At 36.8% G+C, this 21605-nt stretch overlaps 1 protein-coding gene across 3 annotated transcripts in view; it reads left to right on the top strand.

The window, feature by feature from the left end:
* Positions 1 to 2822: 2822 nt before the first annotated feature.
* Positions 2823 to 21605, top strand: part of nlgn3a (neuroligin 3a) — a 242431-nt gene continuing 223648 nt past the window's right edge. For all 3 annotated transcript variants that reach the window (XM_066715389.1, XM_066715388.1, XM_066715390.1), the window contains exon 1: positions 2823 to 3125. The gene's annotated coding sequence lies outside the window, so the exon portion shown is untranslated. The remainder of the gene's footprint in view (positions 3126 to 21605) is intronic.

The following is a 21605-nucleotide window of genomic DNA, read 5'->3' as shown; positions in this document are numbered from 1 at the left end:
GATAATGTCATTAGGTATTTTGGCAATACCCCCAGACCCCCCCCCCCCCAGGATTAGGGGACCCCCCATGAACTCTAACCCAATTGGAACACTGACAGGAACCCTGTTGCAATTTAAAATATCTCTCATTACAATTACTCAGTTTCGTGGTTATCTTGGGCATGGTAGCACATCAGTTCCCATCAGACAGTCTCCCGTCTTCCCAGCCCTCTGGAAGGAGCTGGACAGCCAAGGAGCTGACACGCTGGAGATGAGCTGGAGGGTAGACACAGCCAATCAGAGTGTCCAAGTGGTTGTGAGCAGGGAGTGGGCTGCCAGGCCTCCACACAGGCAGATTAACATTCTGTTAAACTCCCCCAAGACTCAGAAACAATAAATATGTAAATTAAAACATAGCATTAGAGTGCTTTTTCTGTGCCTTGTCTATGCGTCAAATATCATATCATAATATATCCAGGGGTGGTAAACAGAGTGGAGCTCTTGTAGTGACATACTGCATATGATGGAGTTTACATAGGTGTCAAATCATACATATCTATGTTCTCCGAATTGGTATTAATAATGATGATATTATTATTATTATTATTATTATTATTATTATTATTATTATTATTATTATTATTATTATTATTATTATAGTACTAGTCATTATTATTATTATTATTATTATTATTCTTATTATTATTATTATTATTATTATTATTATTTGCACCATTACCTGTTTAAGCTGCACAAGTATTGGCCTGTTTTTTCCTTGTGAGCTACAATATGAATGCCTGAATTAATAATAAAGAAACTAAATGTATTATCAACATTCTGTTTGACATTACTCTGAAAAATTAGGTATTCTACATGTAGTCAAATAATTCTGACTGCTTTGTCCTGAGCACTTATATGAAGAAAAACTATGAGGTCTGACTAGGGTGACTGAGGCCCAGAGCTTCCACAAAGCAGGCTTCAGTACAGGAGGTACAGCAATATAACTGCGCTGATAGGAATATTTTAAAGGGCTCAAACAATATGCTTGAATGCTTTGATCCCAATCCCAAGAATACAGATTTGTGCAGTGACTTCTAATCAATACAGCACATATGTCAGTGGGAATGTTTGCACCTCTTCTATCACCATCTCTTCCAGAATATGCTTTCTTGTGTATTAGAGCTTTCTTCTGCCAGATCTTACAAGCCACTGTAATAACAACAAGAAATTAGGTGCTGAACCTGGCAGCATGCTAACATGCTGCTGTTTATTTTTAACAAAAAGTTAATACCCACTGGATTTGCAGTCCTGTGTTGCAAATGTAAATTGTAATAACCATTTTTGAAAATGTAACAATTATGGGTACCAACAGTGAGAGAGCCATATGGGAAGCATGCTATTGCCTCTTGTGTCCCAGATGAATGGAATACATTACCACTCTCCCATACCAGTGCTGATATTCAGTTTGTTTATTCAGATATATCTTATTTGCTGGTGCATTTATATATGTATTTTTCATCATAAAAGTGCTTTGGAGGTTTTCAAATAATTGGTATATTATCTGTTTAATTGTGCATGTGGTGCTGTTTGTATTGTACTTCATTATGAAGCTATCAAGGTATGCGGAGATGCTGACTGAATTTCCTGTGAACTCTGAATCTGTCTGTCCTTAGGCATGTGGAGAAAATAAATAATAAAATTTAGTTTTACATCAATTTAGGGCTTCGAAAATAAATGAAAAATGTACTTTTCCAATTTCAAATCCAATATCACAGGTATTTAATTGAACAGATACAAATAATTCAGAAAGAGAATCAAATTACACTGCCAGAACACTGTTCAGAATACCAGCTGTAGCATTAGTAGATATAGCCATTTTGCTTCAGCTACACTGTCCTGTCTGATGAGAGCTGATCCTGCAAAGTCTATCAAGCACACCTACCCAAACACAGGCAAGCCTAATATATACTACAGTTTATGGAAAAAGCATTGGAAGCAAGTTCTTTTTAACTCTGAGCCAAACATATAAGCAAATAAGAGCATTATCAACCACATTTCCTCATTAATACTGTTTACTTTTAGTATTTGTGACATATCTGTCTATATCTTGTATCTGTATCCATAACTGTATCTATGCTGGTAACTGTAGTATTGAAGGTCTTGTGGAGTATTTAAGCCCTCATTTGAAAAGACTGTACAAAATGTATTGGCAGGAAAACATTAGATAGCAAAGAAAGTGAATGGGCAAATGATGACAGCTAAAGTGTGGTTCACCTTCAAATAACTCACAGCAGAAGTGAATGCCATTGATTACCTGTAAAGTATATCCCATAGTTTCAGAATCTATTTAAAGGTACCAACATATTCAATGATCAAAGTTCACTAAGCACTGCAAGACCCCGCTGTGTGACACATGCTGCCAGACCTGGAGCGTTGGGGTGGACTGATCAGTGTGTCTAGCTGATTAGGTACAAAATATATTATTATTATGAGTATTAGTATTAGTAGTAGTAGTGGTGGTGGTGGAGGTGGTAGTAGTAGTAGTAGTAGTAATGGTAGCAGTACTATTTAGGAGTAAGAAAAGGAAGACATTCTGTATTTAATTACATGTTATCTGTTATATAAATAATTAATACATGCTGTTAGATTTGAAAAATTATAATAACATGTCATACAGGTCCAAATGCACAAGATCTACACGCTTTGTTGTAATTTTGTCTGAAGCGTTTCAGCCTCACAGTGCAGGGCGGCGCGGGCGCGAGTGCGTGCTCCCTGGTTGCTTAGGAACGCGCGCCTCAGTGGGCGCTCCCGACTCCGCCGTGGCCGCGCAGCGCGCACACGGGCCCGCACGGATGGGGGAGACGGACAGCAGCAGGACGGAGGATTGTACCCGGAGATAACAGCATCATAACAGCAGCACTAATATCACACAAACTGCGCTACAACAGCAATATTTGGATGGCGCCTTAACGCAAATGATGACCTTAGAGATAAGTGTCACATAAAAAGGACAAAATCAAAGTCATTTTTTTGTTTTAACGGAGACTATCTACACACATAGGCTATAGGTTATTTTTAAATAATCAAATAACGTGTCTTCTTCCACATTTATCAGGAATGGGGCATCTGATAGTTCGCCAAGGCAGGTAAGTCGCATTTCGGTCAGATTTTGTGTGTTTTAAGATATTGTGGGGAAACCCAGCGTGTGGTGAACTGGTAAAATGTGGATATTAATCTGGAATGAAACCCCAGTGTAATTTGCACGGTTACAATGTGATTCAGATACACCTTTCTTTCCACAGCTGCAGCCAGCAGCAGATATGTGTCTAGATTCGATTTAGAGGGTTTTTAAAATAACTCTCCATTTTTTTTCTTAAGTTTTAATTTGCCTAATGTCATCGATGCAATATCATATTGATAGTGTATGAATTGTGTTTAAAGGCATGACTTGAGTTTGGTTTCACAATTGAATGGAGAGCATTTAAATACGTGGCGTACTATTTTACAAACTTATTTTGTTATTACAGTGCGATTAAAGCTGATTATTCTTATTTTGCTAGAAAGTCTGTTTTAGGGGAGAGGGGAGTATAGGCTTCTCGGTCGTAAAGACATTTGAAGTTATGAATCTTTACATCCTTCTAACTTGTCCATTGGTTGCATATGTTGGTTAACCGACGAGAAAACGAGACAAGGTGCGCTCTGTGTACTGATTGCAGTGATTGCACCGTCTTCAAACGCTACCCTTCAAAGATCTGAACAGATTAACAGCTAGGCTATACATCCAGCTGATACACTATATATTATATTAAGCAGAACTCAATGCTCTGTGTAATAGTTTACATTTCATAAAATTGAATCCCAATCGAAATGTTATAAAAAAATAAATTTAAACAAATCCCCATTTATTGTTGTGAGACATGTATATATGTTACCATGCCACTGTTTAACTTTGACACACTCCCCTGCTTTTGTGACAATTCCAATGTACAGAAATCATAAAAATGCACTGTGTTAACCTACTGGTTTAAATAAGGGGTTATTTAGCAAACATGGCTGCAAATAGATGTCATGAATTAACTTGAATCAAAATCCCTTCCGTTCCGTCTCCGGCTTTGAAGGGGACGCTGATGGGGAAGGATAGGGGTCCGTCTTCTTGAAATAGAAGTGTCTTCCCCGAACGGGCTTCGGAAATGACATTTTTATGTTTGTGTAAGGTTAATAAATACGCTTTATGTTGTCCAGAAGAATTAGTCTCTATATCACGCCAAATGAGTAATCGGCTCGCATGCCTCCCGAGACACCATAACCAAAAAAAGCCTACTGTACAGTATACGACATATAGACTGTGTCCGCTCCCGGTGCTGAGCGCCGGCGGGGCTCCTCGTTGGCTTTTATTTCTGAATCGACATCAACGCTGTGGATTCATAGTCTCCTCTTCTTCACCGAACTGCTCTTATCTTACTCCATTGCACCTTTTTATCATACAACACGCACATACATTTTTTCTTGACATTATTTAAATTATACTGTTAATAACGCAATCTGGATCTGTAACACCTGTTGTAAATTATTAAACACAATTCTGTAACTGAGCTACAAGGTTACTGCATTTGTAATTGACGTTGCATTTTGATTCCATGTAATATATATATATATATATATATATATATATATATATATATATATATATATATATATATACACATTCTGAAATTTGTATGGAATCAAAATGTCTTGGAATAGAAAAAACAAAATATATACATATACACACACATTCTGAAGTTTCATGGAATAAAAATGTACGTGTGTGTATGTATATATAGCTTATATATATGGAATCATGGTTGCAATCGAGTGAGCAACCAAAGCTTACAAATCGATTTGACAACACAGCACCAATCACCGCTATTTTTTCTTTTAGTTTTCTGTTGTCTTTTTCGTTTATTCAAATTAGCATTTAACACACGAACGCGTCTGTTGGGGAGTAATTCCTCAGACGAAAACAGGTCTGGACGGGGTTGTTCGGCGCCGAAAGGGTTACACCATCATTAGGCGAGTGGGAGAAAGAATTAGCAGAAGGAATTGAATTGCAAAGAGAAGAGGCTAAAAAAAATGTCAGCCTCAGAGTTGTCATGGTGATTTTGTGAATAAGCAATTGTGCCAGTTGAGCTGAAACATTAAAGAGGAATTCTTTATATCCCATCAATGGAAAAACCTATCCCGGCAACCGGATTTAACCAAAACTCCGGGCCTTCGCATCTGTCATTTTAGGGTTTGTTTACGTAAAATGGGACTTGTGTGACAATGGCGTGAATATTTGGAAACATGACATGCAATTTATTGCCGTGTGATTTTTGTTAGATACGGAGATTGGATTTTTTGAAATTTCACATTGCCCTTTCACAGGCGAGACACTGAGGCGAGTTTGTGTTGCTGCTGGAATGCGGTGACTTGTGTATTTTAATGAAGTGTTGCGCATTCTGCCTTTTGCGGAGGATTTTCCATGGCTATGCACTTAGAATGTTTTGTCTTTTATTTCTATTTGTATTCGTGTCTCGTATACTGCTCTCTTGCAGGGTCCCTGCTGCTCCACACAAACCCAATTCAGAAAGGAAATATTCCCAGCAACACTTTGTTTTTCAAGCGAATCTTTGCTGTATCTACCACAATAAAGTTTCGTTTTGAACTCAGTAGTTCATTGTGTAATGTATCTGAGGCAGTACTAGCTTTGCTAAGCGGATGCAAGATAACAAAAAAACAAAAAACAACAACACAATTAAGCATCACTATAGTGCCTATACTCCATTGAAGTTAATTATTTCTCTATACATTTAAATATTTTAAAAGGTCCTTTTAAATCACGCGATCATTTCATCATCATCATCATCATCATATATGTTGACGTTTTAATTTGAGATATAATATGTTAAAAAAAAGAATCATTAGCATTTTAAACAGTTATATATAGGGGAGACCTGGGCTGGTTGTCACATGGGTAGGTTGTCACATAGCATAATCTACCACTCTAGAGGGCTCTGACACATAAATGTACAATCAGAATGTGCGCCTTCTTCATCTGAGGTCAACCATTTTGTTATTTCAACTGAAAGTCACAAAACATTGAGGTGAGCAAAAATGTCATGTTTTTTACCACCCAAAAAAGTGTCACACTACTTTTGTAATACAACTTTGGTTCATTTGGGTATTCAAAAAACAGAAATTGTATTGAATAAAGGAAGAACTCAGTTATGCTTTGATACTTTATCTGGAAGGCTATGCAGTCAGGTAGTCAGCACAAAGCATGACAGTCTGGTTGAGGCAAGTTGTCACATTAAATTTGGGGCTGGTTTTCACATGTCAATATTGCAAATAGATCAGTGTAGAGGACATACAGGGAAGAACAGCATAATTTGGATACTTTAAGAATAGACAGATCTTTCTTTCTGAGATGGAGAGGCAGCTAGTGGTAAATATATCCAAGGTGTCTGATATATATTTTGGCATTTCTCCAAAAGAAGTACAGAAACTTGCCTTCCAGTTAGTTGTGGCAACAACCTGACGGGCCGGAGTCATGGACAGATAAATAGCAAGCCAACTCAGATAGTTTTACAGGTTTCTTAAAACACCACCCAATACTGTCAAAAAGGAAACCAGAGGCAACTAGTACTCTTCAAGGCATTGTTAATGTTCTGGTGTGGTTGGACCACTAAAGTTTAACTTTAGATGTAATTAACTTAACATCTATCAATAAATGGGTGGCACAGTGGCATAGTGGTTAGCACTGCTGCCTCACAGTCCTGCCCAGGGTGTAGTCCAGTGATTGCTAGGTTTAGCTGCGGCTCACACCCAGTAAAAGAATAAAGTGGTTACAAATAGTAATAGATGTTCAATAAATGTTCAATGAAATAAATATCAATAGTGTTAAAAATATATTTGTTGTGTTATTGTTTGTTAAAAAGGCAATAAAAAAAAGCTCATGACGGGGCTGGATGTCACAAGTGCGCACTGTCTATTTAAACATTTATAAATTAATTTTGAAGTGAAGAGTGACGATCTAAACAATGTCCATTTGTACACAATATATTATTCTTTCATGTGGAATTGAAAATAGCGGTATATGATGTATGGGGCCAGAGAAATATAAGATTGAGTAAAAAGTGTGACAACCACTCTCCCCTACACACACACACAGACACACACACACACATATATACATACACATGACAAGTTAGCCAGATTTCTCCAGAATGATACCAGAATGGTAGTAGGAAGGTGTTTTTAACAACTCCAGATGTAAATAATGTTTTATGTTGCAGTGATAAATTATTCACTTTCAGATACTTTAATTACATTCTTAACAGATGTCAATCACAAGCAGGTACATTTGCTATTTTATAGGCTTTCTGCAAGTAGCACAAACCACCATACCAGCTACAGCATGTTTTTATTTCCCCAGTCTTGGCCTGCTCTCTCTAAACTGGACAGGCTTTCAGGTCCCCCTGATATTCTGGAAACCTGAGAGCACTCTGTAACTGTAAAGATACCATGTGTGAAACCAAACTGTTGCTAATTCACCAGACATGGGAAAACAGGACGTACACTGTACAGTTGCCAGCTTCTCCCTTCCCTAACATTTCTTTCAGATAGGTTTAATTGTAGAAAGGAATTGAAACTGCTTATTGTGATTTATATACCTGCTATATTGTATGTATCTTGTGAAATATAAAAGTACAAATTAGTGTTTGTGTTTATAACAATAACTTGGATAGTGTTATGCCAACCTCTATAAAATAATTGTATGTAAGGTTCTCTTGTTAAGAAAATATATAAGAGCAGAGTGTGTGGAAGAGACACGATTGAAGAACTTATTCACAATTAAAGCCACTGGCAGCTTCAGCTTTCACAGCTCAAGCAAAAACATTTGCTCTCAGCTACTAATTTACTTTGAGTAGAGCTTTAAAATAAATGTTAAATATGTATTGATCATTTAGATACTGTACCTTACACTCTGTTGGTGTTGCAATTTGAACGTTTGATATCCAGTAAGCATGCCTAATGAGTTCTGAGGTTTCCCCTATTTCTGAAAAAAACATAACATAACCAACTGGTTGGTGAAGCAATATTGTAACACAGTGTCCTTCCATGTTTAACCATGTCTGCAATCTTTCTGGAAGTGTGATTTTAATAATATTGCTGACCATAGTCAATTGTATAATTCTTATCATCAAATTGAATTGTTAGGCAGATATTGCAAATCCAGTAAGGTGGTAGTGAGCTGCTCTGTGTATTGTATGTGTCTGAGAGCTCACAACTATACAGGTGTACAGTTCCTCAGGAGAGGGGCAGGTATTCAGACAGACAGGCTGATTTAGCTCAGAGCTACTCACTGGAATCCGTCTTAAAGCCCGTCATTGTGTTAAACCTATGTGATCCTTTACTTTACTCACTTTAAATAGCAATGAAACTTGACTTATTAAAGACCTCTTTAAATCTGTGTGTCATGGACAGGGAGGGATTTAAAAAGGAAAGTATTCTTGAAAGCTTGTGTTTGAAATGACACAAGATAAAATGATGTCAAATGCTGTACCTTCATTAAACTGATTTCTGTAGCCTGAGGCTCACCAAACCTCTCTGATATTGTATTAGCACAGTGCAGGGAGAAGCTCTGAAACTATTTAGCTTAAATATAAAGGCATTCTGTAGAAGGGTCTTGGGGTCTAATAGTTATCTCTTTGTGAATTGCAGCACCTTGACTGAAATAACCTTTAATATACAGACACAGGGTGAAAGTTAATATTATTATAGATTATCACCGGTGAATATGCAGCGGCACAGACTGTTCAGTTGTCAGTGGTGATGGCAGTGGTGTCAGAACTGACTTAGCACTTTCTTCTTTAAAAAGTATGTTCTCTGTAATACCTAGTTATGTAATAGGGTTTTCCACCTCACTGCTTTTGTGAGATATTTTTCCTGAATTTCTAAAGCTGCAGCAATGCTTTTGTAACCTCCCCTCATGCACACGCACATGCACACACACACCTTCACAAAATGCCCAGAAATTCCAAATGCCCTATCTCCTCAAATTGCTTCTGCATTATTTTAAATGAATGCATTCTTATCTAATGTTTATCTCTAAATTGTCTTCTGCCTAGCATGATGCATGGTCAGAAAGGTATTTATTCAGTTATTCAGTTCAGTGCTTTCAGAGGGTGATGTCTGAATGATGACTCTCCATCCTACCACTTTTGATGGTAATAGAGTTTAATAAGCAGACAGGAGCAAGATTTCTGCAAACATTGTCTGCAAGGCCAGATTACAAAAAGCAGCATTGCCTGTTTGTAAGGTCAAGCAGCAAACCGTTTTGACCTTATACACCAGAAGCTTTAATGGATATTGAAATATCTTGACAGGGTATGTACACTGCACTGAAATAACTTATTGGTTACATCAAGGAAGCTTGTGAGCCAGTATAACATTCAATATTATTTTTACTTTTTTCTGGCTGTTTTGGGGATACTTCTGCATTTGTCTTATTGGTTTCTTCACAATATTTGACAAATCAGCAGGATGTGACTCATGCAGTTGTCCCTCAGCTAGATGAAACTGACTGAGGCTTACAGGGACCTTCCATGCAGTGGGACTGTGAATTGCTGTCATGGTCCCAGAAACATGTTCCATAATGAGTAGAAATACCATGCCTCACATGAATATATTTATTTTAGGAATTAAATAATCAAAAAATAAATGTTGCAAATATGGACAATACAGACACAGCTAATATTGATGTTTGACTAGTGAAAAGATTTAAGTACATTCTGATACATTTTCGTTATATTATAACAAAGATGATGTATTGATTTTTGTTTTGTTTTTTGTTTTTCACTCTGTATGAGTTCACAATGAAGTTTTTGAATTCAGATCAACAAAATGTGAGACTGCCAAAGAAAATCAGTTGCACAGAGTCTTCGTCTGCTTTGTTTATTTTGGTCCTGTGAAAGAGGAAAATTGGCCACTGTTTTAATCACTTCCATGGATTCAAATCCTGGTTGGTTATATAATGTTTGATGGGAAAAAGCTCATTGGCTGTGTTCTGTGGTCCCTCCTTGCCCCTCCCATCTGTCTGCAGCAAAAATAATTAGGTGTGTGTGTTTGGCTTAAACCGGATATTATATTTTCCTTTGACCCCCAATTTTCTTTTCAAAAGCCTGGATGTGGAGGAATAAGCTCTTGTTTTCACATGCTTACAATCAGCTCTCAAGTCCAGAACCATATATATTGGGAGTCAGAGCAGCAATATTTTTTCTCATTTTGAGAGGGGAGGTGTTAATAATTGTTTGTTTATTTTTTGGGTGTGAACTTAAGGCAGTCCTAACTTGTGTGAGAAGCAGTGCTGATTGCATGTTTCAGTAATATCCCCAATCAGACTGTGGAGATTAACCCTCAATTGAAAAGATCACAGAGGCTAAAGCCTTACTTAACTCTGATATTCACCAGCTCCTTTCATCCTGAGAACTTTACTGAGGAACTGTGACCTCTTCAGTTTGACCATGTAAAGAGATTTCTCATACAATTTCTACCATCACCACACTGCTTCTCCACAGAAGAATCAGGTTAACATGTTGTGTGCTAGATGTTACAAGGAAGCATGGAGAGAGAATCCAAATTTCTCCTGACAGCATTTCCCTGACCTTGTCTGGAAAAATATCTTGTACTCATGTAAACAAAGCCAAAGCATTACACTTCCCAAAGGACATGGCTGTCTTTACCATCTTAGTATACAAGCTAGCTGAATTTATGATCTATAGGACAAGAACAGATTGCAGCAACCCTGCCATCATTCTGTGGCATTGACTGAAGAAGATGAAACTGTCAATTTATTTATTTGATGGATGCTGAATATTAATATACTTGAAATTGGATTGACACGAACAGTCCTTTTTGAAGAGGAAAAAATCACTGTGTCCTTTTAATGAGTAGGAACAAGTTTGTGATTCTGCCACATTGAAAATCATTTTGATATGTGTTGTATGAGAGATGCTGATGCATTAAATGTCTGTGGTTGCCCTGTACTAGATGTGTGTGATCCTGGGGAGACATATCACAATGGTGGACCCGACAGCCAATAGTGCTGCTTACACCTCGGGTATCTTGCATGTAAAGCTAGGCTCACACTACACCATCAATTAAGAACAGGGGGTCACACTCTTAACGACTGATCTGAAATCCTGTTGTGGGGATCTGACAAAGCCTTGAAACTCCCCAAATCTCTTGGAAACACCAGAGAAAAAGAAAAAAAAACATTGACCTTGACACTAACTAGTTCACCTCCCTTGCTGTTTGTGCGTCCGTCTATGCAGACAAACAAAAAAAGGAGAGAGAAAAGAGAATGTGGGTAAAGAGATGACTGGGGAAGCGAGGGCAATATGGCCTCTATACTCTGCTACAAGAGCTGGAGGTGAACAGTCATAGGCTATATCCATCCAATGTATCGATATTTTGCACGGACCTGGGTCAATTACAGATTGGGTACTAATTGGCATTTGTATTTGAAAATATTATTTTCTCTGTATTTGGGTGTTTTTAAATAACCTGCCCTAAAACAACTATTTGTATTTGGAGTATTTGAATAAATAAAATTCAGGAAGAATTTTATTTCTTCAATCAGCTAAACTCTCATTGGCTGCTGGCGGTCTCACACTACATGACACATGCAGATTCTAGTCGTAAATAATAAACATGTTTGATATTATCGTAAGGGCCCAGACGAATTGAAGTTTTGATTGGAGGGTAAGCGTTCGCATCACGGACCCTTTAACGCTACATGTTCATCAGCACGCAGAGACCAAGCTGCTTGTTGTCACGATCTTAAAGGGCAGTACTAAAAACAGTCCAAAGATTTAAGGTGTAAGCATGCCAATTGAAATAACCTGAGAGGTCTAACTATGAGGATTTGGTCTACAACATGTCAACAATTAAATTAAATCATGTTTTTTGGTTGCTCGTGGTATAAAAATAGAATTCCAAATTATCTGAAGGAACAGCTAAGTGGGATATGAGCTCTTCCTTTGACCCTTGTAGTTATTTGCTGTATTGTGCTGCCATGAGCCACTAAAAGGCCACAGACATCACGCAACAGCAGAAAGGGAAAAGGCAGAGACACTGCTCCGGCTCCAGGCACTGCAGAGAGCTCTCATCACAGAGCAAAAAGAACAGGAAAGGGAGGAGTCAGAGCACTGCAACAGTCCAGGGGAAATGGAGCTTGGACATGCTACTATTTAGAGCACTTGCCTTCTAATGGTACCTGTTTCTCTATGAAGTTTGATGCTCTGCATCTCACTGGAGTGGGTTTCTTCTGTTCCCAGATCAGGCAGTAACTCTGGGTTACGTCTACATGTTTAACTCTGGGATTGGCTAATAACAGGCAGTGACAGTTAGTAGTCTTGATTGTTCGTCAATGTTTTAAAAAATAATTTGCTGAAGAAGAGACAAGACATCCAAAGAGAGGGGTGTCTGTGAGTGCAGTGCACTGCAGCGTACCTTAGTGTGCATTAGATAAGCTCAGTGGGGAAAAAAATATTTAAATCTTTCATTCAAAGGATAAGTAAAATGTTATGTGACTCTTTTATTGCCATTATTGGGGGACAAAACGCACAGAAACGTCTGAAAAATGTATACCAGTAGAAACATTAAACATGAATATTAAGTAAATTTCAATGTAATTTTTAAATATAAATGTATACTTCAAATTATACATTTGACATAAACAATGTACTTTGTAGAAGTTTAAAATATGATTTACCATATAACTAATAATAATAATAATAATAATAATAATAATAATAATAATAATAATATTTGTTTTAAGTCTCCAAGGAACTGTAAAAAGTTACATAGTATATAGTGGTGTTACAGCATTGGAAACCTAATACAATAAGTGCAGTACAGTGAAACAGGATACAGTACAACAGTGTAAAACACAGTAACTGCAGAAAAACAGCTGCACAAATATGCCTCTTGTTTAAAGGTATGCTATCAAGCAATATTGCATCTCCCAGGTGAAAGTTGACTCTTCTGGACTTTAAGAACAATTACTGATGCAAACAAATTAAGTTGAGTGTAATGCAATACTAGATTTCTTGGCACTGTAACTGTTTCAAAATTCCTTCAGATGTCAATATCATTATAGTTGGAAATTACTCGAGAATGACATTCTAACAATTTTTGTTATTTTTGCATCAGGTTTGGGAATTAGTTTTATATTCAACAGAAACAGAACAGAACAGAAACCCCAAATTTGTAAGGAAATATTTTGCTATGAATGAAGAGAGAATCAGAAGCAGAAGATTGTTCTAAATATTTTAGAGCTGAACTGTTCAGATCTTAGGTGTGATCTCAATGAGGCAGGATCAGTCAGCTGAGCTGTTGCTTCAGTGCCATGCTCTGTTTTTTTTGAAGTCTCAGAACATCACTGTTCCACTCCACTTCACCAGAACTCACACTGTAAAATTACAAGAACTGGTTGGGAAAGGATGGAAAATGTATTTTTATATTCATGATAGAAGTAAGGAATGGATATTCTTTCTTTCTTCCTTAGGCTTTGTTAAAAGAAAAAAATATATAATTTGTAATCATGGCACTAATTGCTTAAATTATATTATTATTATTATTATTATTATTATTATTAGTAGTAGTAGTAGTAGTAGAAGTAGTAGTAGTAGTAGTAGTAGTAGTAGTAGTAGTAGTAGTGATAGTAGTAGTATTAATATTAATAGTAATAGTAATAATAATATGAGAAATGTAAAAACAACGGCGATGGCTAACTGGAATCAGAATGGAATTGTATTTATTTTATATCCATGAACCACTTTGATATTTTTATTTTTCAGGACTTTGAAAACTGTATTATAAATGCTAGATTTATGTAATGGAAGGTTCTCTCTCTTATTAATGATGGACTACATTTCTGTGAATATTTTATTCTTGTGAATGAATTAATAAAGCTTGTGACAGTGTGTTAAAGGGACTGTAATAGACATTATGTAAGCAGACTTGGAAGCTCCAACTCATGAGTCCCACTGGGGCGGAAGGGTGAAATGGAATGCACTAAAAGTGATTTTATCCTCTTGACGTGATGTAGTTTTATACCATGTTTGCTGTCAGTTGGAATAGATTGAAACTGGCAACTTTCTTTTTATTTGCTTAAGCATTATAGGCAGAACTTTCATGCGGTGTGGATGGGAATCAACTCAACACACTTCCATTATTTACATTTGGAGATTTTATTGGGATTACTTTAATAAATACATACCTACATAAATTCTAATTGAAAGAGTTGTATTGTACTGTATTCTGTGATAAGTGTAACATTAGTAACACTGACCCCTGCAGTTGGGGTGAGACAATAACATGCAGGCCTGTGCTTCACAATGGCCATCTCTGAGCCCCCCTATGTCACACTGCCTGAGTCTGCAGTACAATATTTTAGCATGTTTTTATTTATCCAGTCTATACAGATAACATAGCCTAACAACAGTCACTAGTGATTTGAATGTGTTGAACAGCTTTACTCTGTCCCATCTTCTTTGCCATTTCTACTTTGAATTTCAGGTTCAATGAAGTCACACTCTGTTCCTCCATTTCCAAAGCAACCAATATATATCACTTATACATTATTTAGTTATATTTATACATACAACTTAGTTCTGTAATGGTTCACTATAAACAAAGGCTTCTGGATGCAAAAGTGTGAGTAAACCGAGAGCAAAATATAAAAAGTGCAAATTGCACAAGTGCAAATCAACTGGTTTACTGGTTAATGCAAGATGAAAATCAGACCAAAGGACAAATGTAATAAGCTCATCAATCATGTATCAACTCCAAAGAGATCAAATCACATAGCAAAATAGTGTCCTAATCTGAAAACAATGAATCCACAAACACCAACAATGTCCAGCAGACAAATCAATATTCCCACTGACTGTCCCCTGAATGATGGTTGTGGAAGTTGAAGTTATATTGCAAAGTGCCTGAAGATTGCTGAAAACATTGAGTGAATTGAAATAAGTGTTGAGTGGATGTACTGGGCTGTCCTTTGAGGAAGAAATGTGTCCCAGGAAAAAGCTACTATGTTAAAACACCAAAACCCTAAACTTAAACAGGTAACACAGACAACATCTACAAATCCTTAGACAAGAGTACAAAAAAGGAAAACATAAAACAAAACCACAGAGGTTGTTCAATAGATTAGAGTTTACTGGGAGTTTTTGATACTGAAATCTTACTGTGTTACAAAGAAGGTTGTGTATCAGCTGGAGACACAGGATCCTTGGGATAGGATAGATAGGAATTCGAATGGACCAATGGGAGAGTGAGTTTACATAATGGGTGGATACATTTGAACAAACAAAGAATAATGTACCTGGCCAGGCTACTGCCTTAATTAAAGGGACAGGTGGGTGCAATTTACCCCACATTATGTAGCATGTGGTGTGCTACAACGTGTCACCATGAGTATTGTATTTTGCAAATCAAAACACTGTAGAATGCATCTACAAAGATAAATAAAATAGCCTTTGCATCTGTTCAGTTAGGGATTGGATCCAGTCGACGATCGTTGTTTTAGTTGCGAAATTCCCAATCTGTAGCTCATCCCATTATTTTTAACCCAGTAGAAGTGCAATACAACCTTTTTAGGAGAAAGACTAGACTGTAAATTAACTCAATCCTTAAATCCAGGAAAATCCTTAAAAAATATATTTAAAAATAAAATGTAGCAATAGGGAATTACTTTGTTTGAAGGAACATTTTCCTTTATAGACATTGATGAATGTTGAGAACCTTTGCTCCTGTTGTGTATATAAATTACTCAAACATCTCCAGTGGTATTTTGTGTTAAAATCAATTAATAAATCCATTAATACTTCCCTTAATAAATATACCTAAAAGGCTCTAAGTAAAGAGAATATTATGGATGAAGGGCAATGAAGGGAAATGTCAATGTTGGGGTCTTTGAAGATTTTAAAAGTAAGGTAAACATTCATAGACACTGTCTAATTGAATTCAAAACCACATAAGCATTACTTTTTGAGTTCAGACAGCTGGAGTACACAACTGTATCATCTTTATTTATGATTTGGCTATAATGGTATGTACAGTAGCAAAGGAATTCTAAAGTATTTGTAAAAAATAGTCAAACTGTCTGAGAAATAATACTCACTGACAGCACAACACAAACTGCAAGGTTTATTTTAATATGTATTGATTTACCTAGCACTTTGTCTTTGTTTGTCATTCACCTCACTGTAATACACAGACTTGTACTGTACCAAGCTTTCTATGTAGCAGACACCTTCTACTATGTACAGAGGAAATCAAATTACCAGCATTCCCATAGGGTGTGAAACCCATTTTTAAATACAAAAGTGAACCAGCTGGCTTTCTCTCAGTTTGATTAAAGTAATACTCATTCCATTTAAAGTGTTTTGTTTCATGTTTTTTGATTGTTTGTAAGGGTACAGAATGGCCTTAAAGTCACTTTGCATATATTAGCATGAGAACTGTGCAACCCATGGGCTATCACTGATCCCATGGGACAGGCTCTCAAGCAGCTTAGTCAAAGCTTGCAGTATTAAGACATCACAGAGGTATGTGTACATGTGTAGCTAGCTACTGCCTGCTACATGAAAGCCTTCATATCTGTTATCATTAAATGTCCTTATTTGTTTTTTGTGGTTATGTTGAAATATAATTTTAAAAGTTTTTTCCCAAATTAACTACATCCAGGAACTAAATGATTAAGTTCATGCTAATGCATATTTGAATTGATTTAAAATGTAATCGATTAATATGAATTTTTCAATGGGTTACATCTTACATAGTCTATGCTATTTAATATTTCATAATATTTACATTATTATCAATGAAAGTTAAATCTGAAATAATTGACTATGCATTTTTTGTATATTTATATATCAATATTTTAATTGTATTGTTTATTATCATTTTTATATTATTTTACTATATGTTTTCTGTATTGTTAATCATGAAGTTAACATAGCAGTACACAATTTAACAGAAATATTTGCAGCAAGCAAAAACAGATCATGAACAAAAAGTCCTTTATGTCTTCACAAATAAGTTGTTCATGAGAGTCAGAGAAGGCAGCAGGCTATGCAGAATAGTCCTGGTATCCCTGCTGTGTGTTTGGGTGTCTCTTCTGAGAGGCAGACTTTGCAGGCCAGGCCGTCCCAGACTGTCAGTAGGACTGAGGATGTATTTCCTTATATACAGTGTGAACAAAGCATGTCTCAAAATTTGTCAAAACAATTGAGCAAGATCACCTCAGGACATAACCAAAACCTGCAAACATGCTCATCACAATTAAAAGTGGAAATGTTTCAAAGCATAATTGCTTTTCTCAAAGACAGCTGTGCCAGAGGAGTCAGGGTGCTGAACCACAGGAATGTAAGCCTAGGCTATTGTTTAAAAATGAATAGAAGCATGCCCAAAGTCATGTTATACACAGGCTCTAAGAACTGGGTCAGGGCAGTGAGATATGTAAGAATCTGTCAAATGAAAATGGAGTGACAAACGGGCCTGTGGTGTCATGGGTATCCGCTAACTTCATAATGCTGACAGATTGTGGATTTAAATATTTTAAATCTCAGATAGCACATGCTCTCAGTGATGAAGGTAAGGAAAATTACTGTAGTAATGCAGCAGATTACTGAACACTTCCCAGTGATACACAGTGAAATTTCACAGATCCAAGGAAGCAGGCTAATATTCTCTCTCTAAAACCACAGCTTTCATAATATACAGACATGTTTTATTGCTGCAATGCACATTTTAAACCCCAGTTTGGCATGAACATTTCATTGGAGCAAATAAAGCTGTTAAACATTAATATTTTTGCCCGTGCACTTGTGTGCACATACCAATCTTGTCAATGTCATATTATACAATGCTGTTGTGTTTTACAGATGTATGGCTAGGCCATAAGTAGCTGTCCACTATCTCAAGTGGATTTTTTTCTGTAAGTGTTTTTTCCTAGTACTAGTAAGTTATTGCTATTTAGATGTCTGCCATTTCATTGCAATATACAGTTAAATGTCACCATCATCCTAAATGTGTGAAACATGATAATAATGTTCCCTGGGAAGGATAAAAACATTCCCTCTGCATATTTAAGAACTATTCATATTATTTAAATGCAAAATGTATTCAAGGGGTGTCTTTTTAATTCTGTCTTCTGTCCGTTCACTCATTTAATATATTCAACTTTAAGAGAACAATTTAATTAACCCTGCTGTGGTACCATGGGGTCTCTGTGACCCCACCCCAATGGTACTGTCAATGTCATTTTTCAGTAATAGCTCAAACAATGAAGAAATACTTTTTCACCTTTTCACATGTTATTTTATTCTGGATACATCTCAGGTTTGAACTTTTGTATCACCTTGAAACTGACAACCCTATACACTCACTGACTTACACTTTCAGGTTTATAGATTATGCATCCAGGGGTATGGCCATTCTGTTAACATGTGGAGAACTGAAGATATCTGAACAGATTGTGCCAGATTGTGCCAGACTGAACAGTTGAAAAATTGGGACAGCCTCTGAAAATATGTGTAGAAAAACAGATTTAGAAGTGCTTGTGTTTCCTTTCCTTATTATAGAGCTAGACCTCAGAGCCCCTTGAAAATGTACTGCTGCAGGGACCCTTGTGTGATAACAGCTTCTTTCTGAAGCCTGTACAGTGCTCTTGCACCTGCAGGCAGACGGGGAACCACAGATCCTGGCCTTGGAAGAATGTGTAAGCTGTCCTGTGACCTTGCCCTTCTCAGCATAGGACACTTACAGAACAATGCTTTTTGTTTATGCCTCATACCACACATTTTGATCCTTTCGGTTTCAATGTCTAGTGTCCCTGGAATTAGAGAAATGGTGAAACTGCTGTTAAGCTGCTTTGAAACTGGAAATGTGACCCTTTTCCATTTACTTGGCTGCCTTATACCCTTAAGGGAGTTACATTAAAATGTATTGTGGATTCCTTAGGAAAGGACTAGGCTTTACTGAGGGCATGCAATCAATAGGATTAATGTTGAATCTTGTGGCTAAAGCTTGACTGTGGTTTACTGCGTTAGCTGAGATCTCATACCCTGTGCTGAACTCTGAGATCATTTAGAAAGCTGGAGATCCTTGGCTTCATACCACCTCTGACCATCTAAATATTAGGTGTTTCTGGCTGCACAAAATTTGCGAACACCCACAGAGACATGTTTCTAGGCAACCACAGGCATGTGTTGCTGTTTGTGCAGTTTAACTCTTGAAGACCTTACTTCCACTAACTAAATATAAAATAACCAACAATAATGGTTCATCCATCCCTGGCCTTTGAGACTTTTAGCTTCATTACAGAATGACTATTTAATATGTCAAAAATATGTATTGTCTACACTGACGAATAAGTAATTGCATTATTAAAAGGGAGTGATAGAAAACAAAGATGCTGGCAACAGAGTAATGTTTGAGTTGACAAAGGCTTTTATTTCAATAATCTCTCTTCTAAAAAAATAATGAAACCAGAGAAAGCCACAGCTTCATGAATTCCTCATAGACCTTGTAATAAACTGGGGCAATTCTTTCCACAAACCATTGAAGCAGAATTACAAGTAAATGTTAGATTGATTTTAATAATGTCACTGGGTTTATGTCTGACAACACTGGTTACATAGATAAGGTTTATTCTTCAAGGTTTGTTGTCAAATTCAGTGAATTTCACTTGTAATGCCTGTGTATTGGCCCCTGCCAGCCATGCTATTTGGTGACAGGTGAACAGTTTAAAAGTTATGCAAGGGACATGTGCATTGATTGCAGCCCTAACATCAGAGTTTATCAGAAGATGCGCAGTTGTTGAGTTAATAGTGCAACCAATGTCATTTGTAAGACTTTGGCTCGTGTATTTCTTTCAGGAAGACATTAGCATAGACAATACAAAAGACTACATCTCACACTTACTCTGATTGTAAAATGGACAATACAAAGACCCTAATTACCAGGGAATATTTAATTAATTGAGCTAATAGTTTTAATATTAATTGTTTAATTATTATTGTATTTGTTTATATTATAGTGGCTTGATAGACAACGTGAGTGGTAGATCAGAAAACCAGTAACATTCTTCTAATTTACTTATGTTATTAAGCCCCATTTACACAGAAATGTATGCTGCCTTTTTCGTAGAATTTTGTTGCCGACAAGGTCTGTGTGAAAGGGTTTAAGCTGGTATATCGACACCAGCAATTCTCCACCTCTGGACCTAGCCTAAATGCCAGCATTTTAGTCTGAATGGAGCAGGATTAGGAATGCCGGCTTATGACACGTCACGTCCTTGCTTTGTCAACACAGTACAACTAAGTGTTGTAACCAATCAGAATAGGGGTGTTTTTTTAATGCTAACTATTGTCACACATATGTCAGAAATTATATACCATATATACCATATATAATATCTCTATACATAGGCAAATCTTTTAGAATACATAACAGTGAGTAATGAGGGTAGTTTGTGTCTAGTTATTTAATTTGATTTTAAGGCAGTAATGTCAAACTTTAAAAAAATGAAAAATATAATAAGTTGATTTGAGCAATCAGTCAATTGCAGATCTGCAATCCAAGACTTCCATCCATCCATCCATTTTCGAAACTGCTTATCCTGCAAACCATGACTTTTGGTATAGATATAGATATAAACACAAAGTAATGTCATGCTTTTCCCCCTCATTTATTTAGATGATTGAACTTTGTTGCAGTATATGTCAAGACCCCACATGCCTCTCGTTACACGACCATGAACCGAGAGCCGAGTCTCATACTGGGTTCACTGGTTCAAATGGGTCCAGTGACCACACCACAAAAACACACAACAATACAACCTGTTGACTTGTGAGAGTGCGAAAAAAACACCCTAGATTGTGTTTCCCTCCTGACTATTTGTTCTTTGTAGTGAGTACAAACTGAACCGGCACCTTAGAACCGGCATAGAACCAATAACCCATTAAACACAATGGAAGGAAACTGGCAAAATGGGGAAATTATCAAACTTTTACAAACACGTCCAGAATTTCGGTCTGTGTTTCTGCTCCCGAATGCAAATGCTTCTGTAGCATCTCGTTTGCAAGACTACTGCGTTAATATCGTCTTTCTTTGTTTTTTTTGTGTGAAAGGGTACAAGCCATAATTTTGCAGCCAGTATGAAAGAGGATGCAATAAGAAAAAGGCAGCAAACATTGCATTAATAAAGTCACTAAAATCACTAAAAGCTAGTAGCCTATAATGCATTTCCTAGTTGCTGTGACAAACAGTAAGTATTCTCTGATTATTTATATATATATATACACTCACCTAAAGGATTATTAGGAACACGATACTAATACTGTGTTTGACCCCCTTTCGCCTTCAGAACTGCCTTAATTCTACGTGGCATTGATTCAACAAGGTACTGAAAGCATTGTTGGCCCATATTGATAGGATAGCATCTTGCAGTTGATGGAGATTTGTGGGATGCACATCCAGGGCACGAAGCTCCCGTTCCACCACATCCCAAAGATGCTCTATTGGGT

Source organism: Amia ocellicauda, chromosome 10 (assembly GCF_036373705.1).
Source record: "Amia ocellicauda isolate fAmiCal2 chromosome 10, fAmiCal2.hap1, whole genome shotgun sequence".
NCBI classification, from domain to species: domain Eukaryota; kingdom Metazoa; phylum Chordata; class Actinopteri; order Amiiformes; family Amiidae; genus Amia; species Amia ocellicauda.
This window is presented reverse-complemented; position numbering and strand designations above follow the sequence as displayed.